The sequence below is a fragment of the Anas platyrhynchos genome, chromosome 5, assembly GCF_047663525.1.
Source record: "Anas platyrhynchos isolate ZD024472 breed Pekin duck chromosome 5, IASCAAS_PekinDuck_T2T, whole genome shotgun sequence".
Taxonomy (NCBI): Eukaryota; Metazoa; Chordata; class Aves; order Anseriformes; family Anatidae; genus Anas; species Anas platyrhynchos.
Genome location: NC_092591.1, coordinates 49,995,565 through 50,010,674, shown reverse-complemented (window position 1 = coordinate 50,010,674; position 15,110 = coordinate 49,995,565). Strand labels below are relative to the sequence as shown.

The following is a 15,110-nucleotide window of genomic DNA, read 5'->3' as shown; positions in this document are numbered from 1 at the left end:
CCAGGGCTAAGGGAGGCACCGCTTTGCATTTATCTGGGTAGGGAACAGACGCTGCCAGCTGACATTTCCTTCAGTGCACAGGCTCTTTAATTGAGAGATGTCTGAAAGCCAAGCATATTCTTTTGACACACAGTCAAGGAGTTTGGATTTGGCACTTGTGGGAGCCAGATTCCTGCCTGTTCGGTTTAACGGAATTAATCTTTGTGTGCGTGTACTTTACAAAGCACAGGGAGGCAAAACAAATTACAATTAATATTTATTTACTTGTGTTTGAAATCTGTAACTAGAGCAGAGGTGTTACTGCGGCTTAGCAGACGTTTCACTGCTGCAACCAACTTCCTTAGCCAGATAAGGCAGACTTGAATAAACAACAGAGGAGCAATGCATTTAAAAATTTTCGAGTTTCAGAAGTATTAGGCACCTCCATGTCTGGATGCTACACTTGGAACACCCTTGAGAGAATGTATGCCTTCATGGAAATGCACATCATGGAAAATCAGTCATCTCATTCCATCCTTAATTGAGCATCCAAATATTTCTGACAGGTGATCTCCCTGACATCCTCTGAGCTGTGACTGAGCCCCTTCATGGGTACAGAAGATACCCAGGGACAGCTAACTCTGCAATCACATAAAGAAATGTCAGTCATCAAAGACTGTACTGATTTATTTTTATTTTTTACACACTTTTGATGAAGCAAATGTGTCCAGAAAATCAAAGATGTAAACATGGCCCAGACCATCTGGAACATTAAACAGTTCAACAAACCCTGGAAATATAAATACAGAAATGGAAGCATGTTTAGTTTAGCAACAGAAACACTACAAAGTTTCTGTACCTGTATTGATTTGGGTGTACAAGAGAAGAAATGGGACAAATGCAGCATTAAGCTTCCAGTAAGCACCCTGAGTTTGTTAAATCATGAGCTGGAATCGTGATCACTGCGCTAGACCCAGCAGGCCCTGACTAGGTTTTGCTCTGGTCCAGAATTTGGCCCTGAGAAGCACGGGAGAGGTGAACTTCAGACACAGACCAACAGAACGTGACAAGCAGAGGCTGCTTAAAATAAAAATAAAAATAAAAAATAATAATGAGAAGAAGAAAAGCAGTGCTGCCAGCAGCCAGGCAGCAGCAATGGTGGCACCATGCAGAAGGGACCAAGGCACAAGCAGGTGAGATGCCGATGAAAGCTGGGGTAAGGTTTGGCTTGGGCCAGGCCTGGTAGTACCACCTGAGGAGGGAGAGAAGGGGCCAGATTTGGGCTGCTGTGGGGCCCTGGGTTGTCATCTCCTGCCTCTCCAGCTGCTGTGGTGAGCTACAAATGTGTATTCTTAAACTTCAAATTAACATTGAGTAGCTTTTTAGCAGTTCATTAATGCCACCCTAACTTAATCTACAGTTCTGTTGCAAAGACTTTAACAGGACTTTATTTACAGTTTAGTTGAACTGTGGGGATATTCTTAAAATATCCAGTGGGATCATCAAAGATGTATTTTTTTTAATGGTTCTTTTCAGTGATTTTCAGTTTAATTAAAATCCTAAGGCAATTTGCTCTACTAAAAAATTTAGTGGGCTTGCTTCCCCACCAGAATGATTATTTAAGACACAATTTGCTCAGCTTAGTAAATTTGCATAGAAACATTACCTGCTAGTGAGCTCTGCCTTATTCTTCCTGCCTGGTTCCTGTCCCATTACGACTTCTAGGAGGTGTTTTTTCTATACTTGCAATAATTTGCCACTCTTCTCTGTGCTTAAATGTGACTTCAGAAGTTTTTCTGAAGTGTCACTTCCTGACTATAGAAGAAGCCATTTCAAGCAGAATATGTGTAGTATGTTTTTTTCAGCTGCTCAGTGTTTTTTTTTATTTATTTATTTCAAGAAATGCTAAATAAATTTTTACCTGTTGGAGTTTATTTCTGCATACTACAGAAAAATATTTTTAAACCCAGTCTGAAGTTCTGCCATTCATTCTTGACAATAAGATCAGGTCACTTGAATGTAGTCTTGCTGTGGAAAAATAGTAACCAATAAGTATTTTTCCATCACCTTGAACATACATTTTAATCTTTGGTACTCTACGGGTACTCTTCTGCCTCTGAAAATCTCTGTTGTCTAAGAACAGGGTAAAAGAAGCAGGAACTGTTGTCTATAGGATGTGCTGAGGTAAAGCTTAATCAAATCCGGCTGTGGCCCCACTTTTGGCTTTTTGGTTCTTCCACCGGTTAAGGTGGTGGATCAAAGCAAGTGATTTCTCTGCTGAAAGGCTAGGGGACACTTGGTGTCTAGGCTAGGTCTGCACTGGAAGGCGATGGGGCAAACTGAAAGCAGGCTGTGTTCTGCTGCTTGATGCTGGTGCCCTGGGCCCAGGAGGACGTAACTGTAGAAATTCATACATTACAAAGCAGTTTTGGATGTCTCAGCCTCGCTCAGATCATGATTTCTATTCTTTCCAATGGTAAGTTTTACTACATAGGAAATCTTGATGTACCATTCTGCCCAAAACAAACAAGGCCCCTAGGAATATATTCATAATGACTGTTTGGGAGCTTGTACTTCTCTGAGGAATTACTTGTTTTCTTGTTTGCAGCAACTTGAAAATGAGGCAAGCCTGAAACCTAGCCCAGAGCTTTCAGATAAGCTTTCTTAATAGTTCTTTAATTTGCTGAACACATCTCACTAAATCACCACCTAGTTGTTTACAAATGGAATTAATTAAAACCTGTGATAATCAATGAAATAGATAGCTATAGGTATAAAATGAGGGATAGAGGCTAAAAAATTGTTTCAGGTGACAGAACAAGAGCTGGGTATAAATCTCAGCACTGTTAGTCTGCCTCCTTTCTCATCACACTAAAACTTATCCAAGTATTTTTCAAGGTATACAAGTCACCAGCTAATGTGTTATGGAAAATATTTGTGCCCACTCCCCCCAAAAAATTCAATTTTCCTAAGTAGCAGGTGTAATTGTTTATATTGGAAAGTTCAGGAAAGGAAACTAGCTTTATTTTCAAATTAAAGGAAGAATGAATCTGAGGGTTGAATTTCAAACAAGGAAATAAGTCAGGAAGAAAATTCTTACAAGCAAACAGTGTCAAACAGCAGGTGGACAAAAAAGAACAAAGGTAACACCTGTCCATCAGGGAGCTGCACAGGGCATGGGAAGATCAGCATCAGTCACTCACCATTCCCTCATAACACAAGGGATCACCGTTGAGTCAGTAGGTGAACAGGGGAACTGAAAGGCTGAAACAAGTGGTGAATCTTTAGATGCATACTGCACCTTATGAAATTATGCAGAATCATAGAGTGGTTTGGGTGGGAAGGGACCTTAAAAATCATGTAGTTCCATACCCCCAGCCACGAGCAGGGATGCCACCCACTGGACCAGGTTACCCAAAGCCCCTTCCAACCTGGTACTGAACACCTCCAGGCATCAACAACTTCTCTGGGTAAACTGTTCTAGTGCTTCATGACTGTCCTGGTGAAGAATTTCTTCCTTTAATCTAAATCTACCCTCTTTCAGTTTAAGGCCATTACCCCTTGACCTTGTAAAAAGTCCCTCTCCAGCTTTCTTGTAGGCCCCTGTTAAGTACTGGAAGACTTCTATAAGATTCTTAAACCATTCAGCATGTAAAACAGTCAACTCTGCATGATGTTTGCCTCTGGCTTTTCAGAAATTTGGAGTGGGGAGTAATATTACCGGTTTCTCTTAATTTTGAGTTGGTATAGTCTTGTGTTGGTGAGTAAGGCAATACATCTGCCAGTATGGCTGTATTGCAAAATACAGCTCACCAAAGACACTGCTGCATTGCAGACATGGTATGGATTTGGGACCGCATAAGTCCTAGGAAAGCAATGTATGATTTGGTTGCAGAACTTATAAATGGGATAGGGAAGCTGTCAATCTGACTAAAGAGATGTTTTTAATAACAGCTAAACTGCTCTGTTCAGAATGGCTGTAATCACAGCAACTCTGTCATTTAGAGAAATTGGCAAAAAGGACATGAAGACCAGGATACCTGTAACTGATCTCCAACTGCCTTAGCTAACCTGCAGTTTTCCTAACCATGGTGAATAGTTATGCAAGTAGACATGTGAACAGATCAGAAGCATCCTTATGGTGTTAATTCAATCAGAGAATTATGGAGATGGTTAGAAAATGTTTTATAAGGTAGTAGAATACTGCACAAAAAGCCAGATTTCCTGTTTCCATCCAGCATTGATGCACAAATGATGCCAGCTTTAGTATCATTAGAATACTCCAGAAAAACTCTGCTTTGCATGAGTTCTTAAAAGCTTTGCTATCTGGCAAGTCCCACCTTGTTATCCCATCCCAGATAGTGTTGCTGTAGTATGACTACAAGGATACTATCTGTAAGGGTTTGTGATACTTATAACCAGCCTGAGCTGAAGCTGCCTTACCACAGTGAGTCAGATGCTGCACTGAACTGCAGGCTGCCTGATTCTGGTGCTGTAGATGTGCTGAAAAGGGGAATGCAGTGGTCTGGGCTTTAGCCCACATGCCACATAGATTACGAAGAAGAGTCTGTATGAATGTGGTAACAGGTACATTTCCAATTCCTTCTAGAAATGGATGAATTTTGTGACTGGGTTCTGCTTGAATAAGCATTCAAAATTTTATTCTGTAGTGCCTATGAAGAATGATAGTATTGCCGGGTACTATTTGAATTATTGCACCCTTTAATTAGTATTTTTTCTTCAAGACTTCTTAGTGGAGTCATAGGCAAGAAAATGAGCGACCTTGCAAAACACCTATTGAACATGTAACCACACATTTGGTGCTCAATGTAATCTGTTGGTGGGGCATCCTGGGAAGACACTTCGAAGCTAACGGTCCTTCAAACGATGTCATTTTTGTGGCAACATTGTCTTCCTGAGGCAAAGGAAACCGTGAAGAAAAGTTAATGCTGCTGATATTCTAACAGTTTATGAAAATGATATTTTTCCTCTGATAAGCACCAAAAATGTTCCCAAACTGTGCGAAGGGAATTTACAAGTTCAGTCCAGCAGCACTCAGGAGCAGTACTCAGGCACAGTAAACGATAACTATCAGTGTGGAGGTGTTGAGCATAAAAGGATAGAACAAACTCCTTGGCAAAAAGTTTTTAGGAAGAAGAGTTTTGAGCACACCTTGTATAATGGAGTTTTAGTAAGAGGAGAACATGGTGTGAGGGAGAGCAGCCTTAGAAATGTTTTTGGTGGTGTCCCGTTTTGGTGGATGTCTTACCCAGACAGGGTGAGAAGACTAAAATCCCTAAATATCTGTTTCCTCAATACAACAAATGTACTACAGAAAATATGAACTCTAGAGTGTATGCAAGACAAGTTTGCATGTTTATTGCATGTTTCAGAAAAGGTAACGGGGTTCCCTAAATATTTTTACAATTCAAAAATATGTATTAACACGAGGAATATTCGTCTTGAGGGTGATGATGGTAGGTGCCAGAGGCTTTGCTGAAGTTTTAGTTTTAGACTCCTGGAAAGCCAAATCACACTTCTGGTTTGATTGTATTCATTTACCATTTTATCATAATTATGTGGGTCAAACACTCCACTTTCCATGAAGGAAAAAAATGGAAATGTTGAGCATAAATATGCAGGAGGAAAATACTTCTGTGATCAGAACATTGCAAACTACCTTGATTCTGGATAGTTATCACCTGGACTACCTATAATCACAAGCAATAGCTGATGATGATAATGACTTACAAGGCTGTTTCACACTATCAGTTTCCAAGGTAAGATATGTACTCATCTGGAAAATAGCTGCTTTGTGGATGTAGACTTTTGGATGTGATGTGGAGACTTTTGGGTTCACTCTCACACATCACTCTTCTCACTGCACTCTCAGATGCCATCACTGCTCTCTAGTTCAGACTTATTTGTACAAGATGCATTTCCTACAAGCAGCTACACACAGCTAAAATAGCCATGATATTGGACATAAACAATATTCCTGTGTAGTAATATTTGCATTTTTGAAAAACAAAAGTGAATGACAGGCAGAGTTTCATGTTAGAAGTAGGATACCATGCATATGGAAGAAAATCCAGTAAACGGGATTTAACTGCAACACAACTTATAGACATGAGCTGATATAACTCACAAATGATCAATAGATCATCTAGAAATTCTTGATGTCAGAAGATAAAACAACTCATTCTACGTTACGTCTTTCATACACTTTGCAATGCATGAGTTAATATTTTAAGCAATATTTTATTCAAATGTCACCCCTTTGGCATAACTAAATCATAAAATAATGTTTTTCTGGTTTTGTTTTGGTTTGGTTTTTGTTCTTTTCACCTCTCATAGAAAAGTTGCTTGATCATCTTTGTATCTGGTGTTTGCATGAGTCTCATTGACTTTTCTTCTTGCCAATTTGTATACATGATAGATGTGTTTGGCCATAAAAATGCTGTTGGAGGAAAACAACTTCAGATGGGCAGGTTTAAGTTTCACTTCATTGGTTCCCATGAAATAAGGCTGATGTAAAGCTGTTAAATCCGGTTTGGTATGTTGGATTCATCCAGGGCTATCAGGCAGAGCTACTGCTTAAATAATCAACTGGCAATCATAGGTGCTTAAGATGGAACAACTAGAATGTAGTGAAGTGGGGAGGAGAGAGGAAGGGAAGGGGACACTGCTATATCAGTGCTGAATGTTCAGGTAATTTTTAAAAACTTGCTAAAAATAATACTATGACAATTACAACAGTAATTACACATAAGAACACTTGGACCAAAATAACAGTCAAATTTGGTTATTTATTACCAAACCACTACAAACATGTCAGATTTTTTCAAGCAAATAATTATAATCTGAAGGTTACAAGTGTATTGATGACAAATCACCACAAAACAAAAACAAACAAAAAATCTGTGATAGGCAATCTTTTATTCATGTGAGGACATGAAATGTTCTTTTTCTTTTTCCTTTGAGGAATTACATTTTTCAAATCTTCAGGGTTTTTATCTCCAAGTTTAAAGTGTTTAGATTCTTTATAAAACTCCTGATTTTAAGACTAACACTAATTTGCAGGGAAAGATACCTGGTCTTTACATAAGTTGACAAGTCAAATGAGATCAACTGGTCATAAAATAACAGCAGACCATAACTAGTCATTACCACATGCATATTATGATTGCTCCTGTTGGTGGCTGTTGCAATTGGAAATAGCTACAGGAATTGTTCAGCTGTTCCCTGGTTATGGGAGTTTCTCAGGTGAGGTAGCTGATGTTAAAACCCTCTGGACAGTGCTATTTTGTCATGTAAAGGGTCTTCTATTCAATGCCCTTGATGTGGTTAGGTTGTCAAAAGTTCAGGATTTTGAATATATTTGTGACAATACACATTCAGAGTAATTCTAGCTGTCTACATTTCCAGACTGAAAAACATGATTTCATCTTCCAGTACCCTAAGCTGGAAACAGGTGAGGGCTGGGAGCTGAGATGACTTTGTCAAGAATTAATGTGGCAGCACAAGTTTAAAAGCACTCTGAATTTTAGGCTAACAGCTGATACTTTTCTTAATGATTAGTTTTAAAATTCATCATTTAATTATTAGCTTGAAGGACACTGCAAATGAACACCATAGGTACCACATTTACATGTTTAATTGGATTAGTCTCCTGACTTTCAGATTCTAGCAATTAATTTCTCTTGGCATTTTTTTCCACATAGCTAAATGATCAATTTTTTTTTTTTTTTCAGTGCAGGGATTCACATCATACATTGTTACCCTGAAAATTTTACTGTTCCTATGCGATACTATTCTGCTGTTACTGTATCACCTGTTGTAAAAAAAAAAAAAAAAAAAATCTTCTTGAAATAAGTAGAAGTTACCCTTAGCTGTATTTTAAAGTTTGGAATATTTGAATATATATAAATATATATATACAACAAGCAAATGTTTGTTCTTCCAATTATGAAATCACCTAAAATGAGGAATTTCAATGCCTAATGTTGTGTGAGCAGTCAATAAATGAACATTTTGTATGTTCAATCATACTCTTCTGTTTGAAAATTATCATAGCTATTTGGGAAAAATAAGTTGCAGTTTTCATGATCTTCTGTTAAAAACAAAATATATTTTTCAGAGGTTAGCAGTCCATGGCTCCCATTAGACCCTTACCTGACAGACATGGCATTTGTATGCTTAAACGTATCTAACACAATGAACTCTTAACTCATTTGATTTCTGGGATAACAATATAAACATTAATAATGGAAGTGTCAGGTTAAGATGTGTCCAGAAATTTCCATTACTTAAGGCTCTTCTCAACTCTTCTGCTTGCCAACTTGGTTGTGTGGTTGGAAACTGGCAGAGAGGAGGCAGGTCATGCTTAGAAGGTCAAGAGGTCCTTCAAGGCCAAGAAGGGCAAGAAAGCACATCAAACTTCTTTCCATACTTTTTGATTGCAAAACCTCATCATGCAATGTAATGAGCATCTGCAGTTTCCATAGAAGTCAGTGGATGGTAAGAGCTGAGTCTCCCTACTTAATATGCAGTTATTGAACACTTTGGGGAATTAGGCAATAAGTAAAATATGTTGCAAATAAATTTCTGAAAGCAGATTACTTGAATGGTGAGGTGATTTTATGGTTATTTCCATACTACAATTACTACTGGAAGAAAAAAAAATCTAGCAGTATCTAAGGTCCACTAGACAAAATGAGGTACCCCTCTGAGTATCTCAGTTCAGTGTCACTTTGTGGTTTAGGTAATAGCTGCTTGATAGGTTTTGAGGTGCTGTAATGATTACTAAAAACTATTTCATGTAACTTACTCAAAATAACTGATGGCAAGCAGGTAACAGCATGAGAAGCATTGACATATTAGTCATTTTTAGTTCAAAAAGCACAGTGGCATTTAATGTGCTGTACGAAAGCATTTGCAATTTATTTGTGACTGCTGTTAATTACATGTTTACCTGTACTCTTGCAGGGCAGTTTCTGAAAATCTGCATGTTAAAATGAGATGTACCTGCATGACAATATCATAAGTTTTTAACCAGAGAGACTGGATCGATGCAAACTCCCAAAGAATGTTACCATATCCACAAAAGCTATGAATTAGTAAAGCTATCAGTGTCTGTTGTATGGCCAGTGTAGCAGTTTGTCTTTACTTCTGAAGGTCATGGTCAATTCTTGTGTTATGGCTTTTCACTGCTGTACACTTAGGATACAGCCAAATCCAAATTAATACTTGTGGTTTCAATGTTGGTTTCAGCTCCACCTCAGCTTCACCTCTACAAGTCTCTTCCAGTTCTTTAGTGTCTCTGGGTAATCACATGGGTAAAACAAAATTAAATCAAACACATGCATGTTCATAGTGTATATAGCAGGGTGAATATTTCTTTAGGAAATTTTATAAATTTTCAGTAGTTGTTTTGGTTTGTTTTGCTTTTTGTATTTATTACTGCTGAACAGAATGCAATAACCCTGGTAACAAGTCAGAACAGATTGTTTTAACAGTGGCAGAATTGAAGATGTGAGACCCAGGCTAGATAACATGAAAAATTACATCTTTTAAGACATGTTGAGGCTACAAGCTTTTAGCCAGATCTTAATCCTTTAATGCTTGCTTTATGTTGATTTTTTTGTAATAGACAGTCCTTCTGGCAAAAGGCCAAACCTGAACTGTTAGAGGAATATGAAAAATCCTGTTACACAGGTTTCACAGAATTTCAGGCTTCAGCTCTTAATATATTGCTCTTTCCAAGTTCATTTCCTTAGGGGAGGTTTCTAGTGTCTTTACCAGTAGAAAATGCCTGTTTCTAAAGATGTGCAATGGATTTGATTCTCCGCAATCATAACTGAACAAGATCATTCCTACAGGGTATCTTGGGGCAGGAGCCCTGACTAACATCAGAAAGTTCAACTAATATTAATAATCTTATTGCAGGTATTACTATCTTACTGTAGTCGTATGAAAGTAAGGCAATAAGTTTGCATAAAACAGTACCAAAGGAGTACATAGGGAAACCTTCTTAATGATTTGCTACTGAACATGCCTATTACAATTACTTGGTGTTGTGCAAAGTTTCTTTTACTCCTGTTGTGTCTGTAACTGAACTTCCCAGACCACGTTCACTAGTCCTTTCTTCTCCCAGGTGGCAGCAATAATTTGAGGTGGTGTAAATTTGCTTTCTTCTAATTGGAGATGATTACAACAGGTATAAAACCTGCTGAGCTAGTGCCTGCCCTCTCCTCTGTTAAGATGAAGTTTGAAATAAGGGGGAGGCACAGCTATGATGCTGTTATCTCATTATCTCCCTTGGCAGTAGATCCTTGGAGGATCTACCCAGAAGGAAAACTTAGACCAGTATCTTCAAGCTGCTTGTAGCCCTTTCTGCTGGCTACTGCAAGAACTGTGAATGTCAGAGTGGTGATCATGCTAATTGTACAGGAAGAAGCTGTGACCTCCTCATCCTCTGTGAGCATCTGTGGTCGAGCTCTAATTTTGTCTGTTGTAATTTAATTTTTTACAGTGTCTCTTTCATCAAAATGAAAGCCGATAGAAGCTGTACTAGAAATTCAGAAATCTGATTATTGTGGCTTATTGGTAAAAATTACAACTTGTCATGCTTGGGTTTAAAGCTTATAGGTTCTGAAAATGTGTTCTAATTGATTTAATTTCCTAATCAATCATAATTGATTGATCTGGAGGACAGTTATTTATGCATTTCAGAAAATGCTTATTTAAATGTAAATGTTTCTGTGCATGAAAGACTAGAAAGCTATCAAATCCTTCCATTTTGGCTTTACTGAAACAGAAGACCTGGGAATTCCTTCAACACTGGTAAAACTAGGCTAGGACTAGGTGGAACCTGAAAGCTATAGGCCATGTCCTTTTGTTAAGCTAGTGAATTGGTGCTGGTGGATGGTATACGAGAATGAGTGAATAACCGAAATAGAATACTCTTTTTTTCTTCAAGAAGGCAGGTTGTCATGTTGGTGTGGTGGCAAAACTAGCTTGGGACCTTGAGCACTGCTATTAGCTATCTAGCAATGTTTGTTGGTTTGGGCACTATGCCATGCTGATGCAGCTGTATGACTTCCTATTGTAGGGCTAAATCACTTGTCTCACTCGCTTGGGACTCTTGTATACTTAGGCAGTTCAAACAACTCTTAAGGACTGTGCAAGGGAAAGAATACTGTTCAATTCTTCAGGCCTAGACTAGTGTTACTTCAGTGATTCTTTCACTGTTATCTTTGGTAGTTGTTTCTGTGTGTTGCATAGTTCTGCTGGGATAATCAAAAGGAGACATTACTGATGCGATAAGCGCCTTTTGCTTGAATTAGATTTCAGTAATCTGTATACTTAGATATATCCTGTTCCTATATTTTAAGTATGTTTGGTATGCCTCAAAATTGAGGGGGCAAGAACTAATTAAGCACTAAGATAAAAAGGATGTCTCAGCTTGGATTTAATCTTGTACCAGCTGGAGGGAGGCAAAAATACTCTCCACGCTCCCTCTCCCAGGCAGGCAATTTGGCTCATTTCCACATAGCCTATGTGCAGGGTGGAAGAAGCTTAAAAGAAGTTCACTGAGGACTCAGTAGTGCCCTTGGTCAGAATTGCGGGTAGATGCATGAAGGCCATAAATATTAGTTCAATATACTTATGGCATCTTGTTACCGTGCTCTGTACTCCTTGTGTCTCCCACCCAAATTGTGTATGCTGCAATGCACTGACATAACCAAACTTCAGTACTGTCAGCACTTCAGAATCGATATCATTGCAGAAGAGCAAGCTGGATTCCCCTGAGCCTCATGAATCATAACCAAATTGACAGCTTAAGTTCTGATCACACAGTTTGTTGCTGTGGCTGATGGCTGATAATGACAAAGGAAGAGCACAGTTTGATTGGAAGTCACCAAAATGAATGAACCTGCTGCACTGACAGATCAGAAATGTTAATTCTGACCTGAAAAGAGAAGCAGCGTGACTGTGGCTAAGCCTTTTAAATGGAATTTTTTCTCTCATGAATTGCCTTTCACAAACAGTGCATTTGTTTACTTGCTGAGGAGATTTGTAACCTAAATCAATATTACTCTAGTCTTTGCTTGATGCAAGGATGTAAATACTAGTAGCAACAGTGTGAATCACTGGCATGCTCAGACAACATAAATTTATCTAGAGAATCAGTGACCTTCACCATTTCAAACCTAGCCCTATTCAGTTATAAGAGAACAGTGTTTTGATATCTGCATGTCTGCCCATCTGAAATGAGTGATGTGAGCTCCCTATGCAGTCACTAAAGTTTAGTTCCTAGGTTTCTATCAAAACCATCACTGATGGACAATTCATTTGTAGCCTCCAGAGACAGGAACGATTGCAAATGAGCACAGAGCCCAGCCCCTGCCTAGCTTCTGCAGATGGTCTCTGCATGCCTCTGGTGAAGAGCTGAGTCACTGGTAAGCAGAGGTGACTGGCAGGATGGTTTTGTTAGCGGGGAAATCCTGTGCTCAACAGTGGGAAGTGGAGGACTTCAGTCAATAGAGCATCACATGGCTAATGTTCTTTTGGAATATATGCCACTCAGTCTGTCTAGGTGTTTTTGTCATGCTGTCCTGAAAAATGTTTCTCATGCATATTTCCTGTTTTTCATATATACTATCTGTTCAAGGTTAGATAAAATTGTTTCAAAATTAGTTTGTAATTGTTTTTTGTGAATTATTGCAATTAGGCTGCACACTACATCATTCCTTGGTTGGGGAAGGTTCATAAAACTGCAAGAGAAACGTTTCCTCTCTTACAGATTCACACAGAGCTCAGAATTGTATAGGATACAAGAAAAATATTTTGTCTTCACTTTTCTACACAACATTTCTTGAATGATTTCTCCTCGACAGACTTGCTGCGCTGTGATTTGCAGACATGGCAATTGCAAAAGCTCAGCTACATCTCTATCCTAGGGTGTGCAGAAAACTCTTTTCTTTGTGCTTACAGCTTGGGTTCAATGGTGATGTTTCCACACACTGTTAATGCTAGCCAGAAGTAAAATTTTGAATGGGAATGGTGTCCCTGCTACTATCTTCTGTTCCTGAAAGCCCACAAATTGCATTTTCTTTAGAAAGAAATGGACGCAGAAATGCAACAGCAATAACTGATCAGAAAACTGCAAAGACAGAATTTTATGTCAAAAGAAAAAGGAGTCTTTTTGCCTTAATATTTTACAACTTCATTCTAGAAGAAAAAACAGGACTCTTGTTGGCACAGGTTTCATGCCTGATGCCTTAGAGCTGGATTACCACCAAAGGTTAGACTATAAGGTGTTTTCTTCATATGTCTGCATTTTGCAGTGGGGTTGCTTTCCCTGAGATGTGGTTAGCTTGGTGGAACTAGCTTCATTCAATGTTCAGATGATGCCACAAGCCTAAAGAAATATTTTTGATGAATTGCCTGTGGTTCCTAATCTAAGAACTAATTTTGAGTCTTTCAGGTATTAATACTGACAGCCTTCAGGAATAAATACTAGCATAATTCAGTATTTCATAGATGTAGGTTTAATTACAATATAATACAAAATTATATAATTATCATAAATCAGTTATTCAGAAATCTCAACTCTTTGTGAATTCAATACTTAGCCTGGATTCTGTGTTCAGACCTAACCCTCCAGGAAATCTGAGGATAATTTTTAAAAGATTTGTAAAGATATTGAAGTGTTTGCCTTCAACCCTACACAGTGACATCAACAGAGTTGTTTAGGGAGCAGAGCAGGGCTTGGATTTAACCATGTTGTCTTGATCCCGTTTGTCATTCGGACTTGAGATTGTAAGGTCCAAATACCATGAACTGACTTGTCAGTGGGAGGATTAGCTCCCAGGTTGAATTCATTTGGAGAGCTGTGTGAGAAGTCATCTTGATAAAAGCCATAATAATGAATCATATTCTTTTGTGGTAATGTTTTGAATCTTTATTCAGAGAGCCCACCCTGTAGGGGCTTTTTTGTGTAAAGCCTTTTAAATGTTTTTAGCTAATCTTTATTTTTAAAAGAACCCTGCTCTCTATTCTGCTGTGCATATTGTGTTTGATCAATGCTTTTTGTGCCTGAAAAGTGGAAAGTGTATTTTTTCTTTGTGATTTTATTATTGTAATCTGCTACACTGTTAGAATTTAATACCAAAGAGTAGCATGTTATAACTTTTTATATTTAAAGTGACACTACTGTTGATTTTTTCCAAGTTAATTTTATTGTTGATGAAAAATGTTAGACTGGCAGCACCAGAGATTACAATACAAGCCTTACCCAGTTTACCCCTATTTACTGCTAAGATCCAGATGAATAACTGAAAATGCACACAGCAGGGCTCTAAGCTGCTCTGAACTGAGGCCCATTATTCCCAGTCTGACTGATGGAGAGGTTACAGTGAACAATGGACTGGAAAGGGATTCCCAGAACTAATTCTGCCCAGCATCCATCAAATAATGTTAAACCTAAATGCCCATGTTGTACAAGTGAATGGTAGCTTTTACATTGTTTTGCTATTCTGTTTTTTCCCCTAAAACAATCCCAGTGAAGCCATACTATATGTGCACTTAAGAGGAGGGGTGGTAGACAAATACTGGATTTCTGGTAGATTCCTGAAAGTTCTGATTGGACATCAGAAAGAGAAACTCGGATGTTTATGATTACCTTTGCACTGGTAATAACCTCTTGAAGAATGTTCCATGACTTCTAGATTCTACATCTGCAGAAAATTTTGAGTCTAGATGTTTTACCTCAAAAACATTGGTCTACTTCAAAGATGAAATAATTAAAGAAATCATTACTTTGATTTGTCCAGCTCAGACAGGTATGGGTAATGCCCATTTGTGGCTCTGCAGTTAAAAGACTCTTCTGATATTGCTAAGGGTAAAAACTGCTTAACACCTAGGATGATGCAAATTAAATTGGAAATTGGGAGAACATGCATGAGGTTAGAAGGAAACTTCGATTTCACCTTTAGATTCAAACTTAGGTAATTGAGCTGCTTTATTCCTAAATGCAAGTCTAACATCTCTATTCTAGCTAATGTTTAGACAAGCTGTTTATGGGAATTTTTCATATGTGTGTCTAACCACCCTGTTAAATTGAT

At 38.3% G+C, this 15,110-nt stretch overlaps 1 protein-coding gene across 6 annotated transcripts in view; it reads left to right on the top strand.

The window, feature by feature from the left end:
- The window catches only part of RAG2 (recombination activating 2), a 489,305-nt gene that overhangs the window by 355,118 nt on the left and 119,077 nt on the right, over nt 1-15,110 (top strand). For 2 of the 6 annotated variants that reach the window (XR_011809783.1, XM_038180253.2), the window contains exon 1: nt 10,250-10,458. The exons of the other annotated variants lie outside the window; for them this stretch is intronic. The gene's annotated coding sequence lies outside the window, so the exon portion shown is untranslated. Of the gene's footprint in view, nt 1-10,249; nt 10,459-15,110 lie in introns of those variants that run through there. 6 annotated transcript variants of the gene reach the window in all.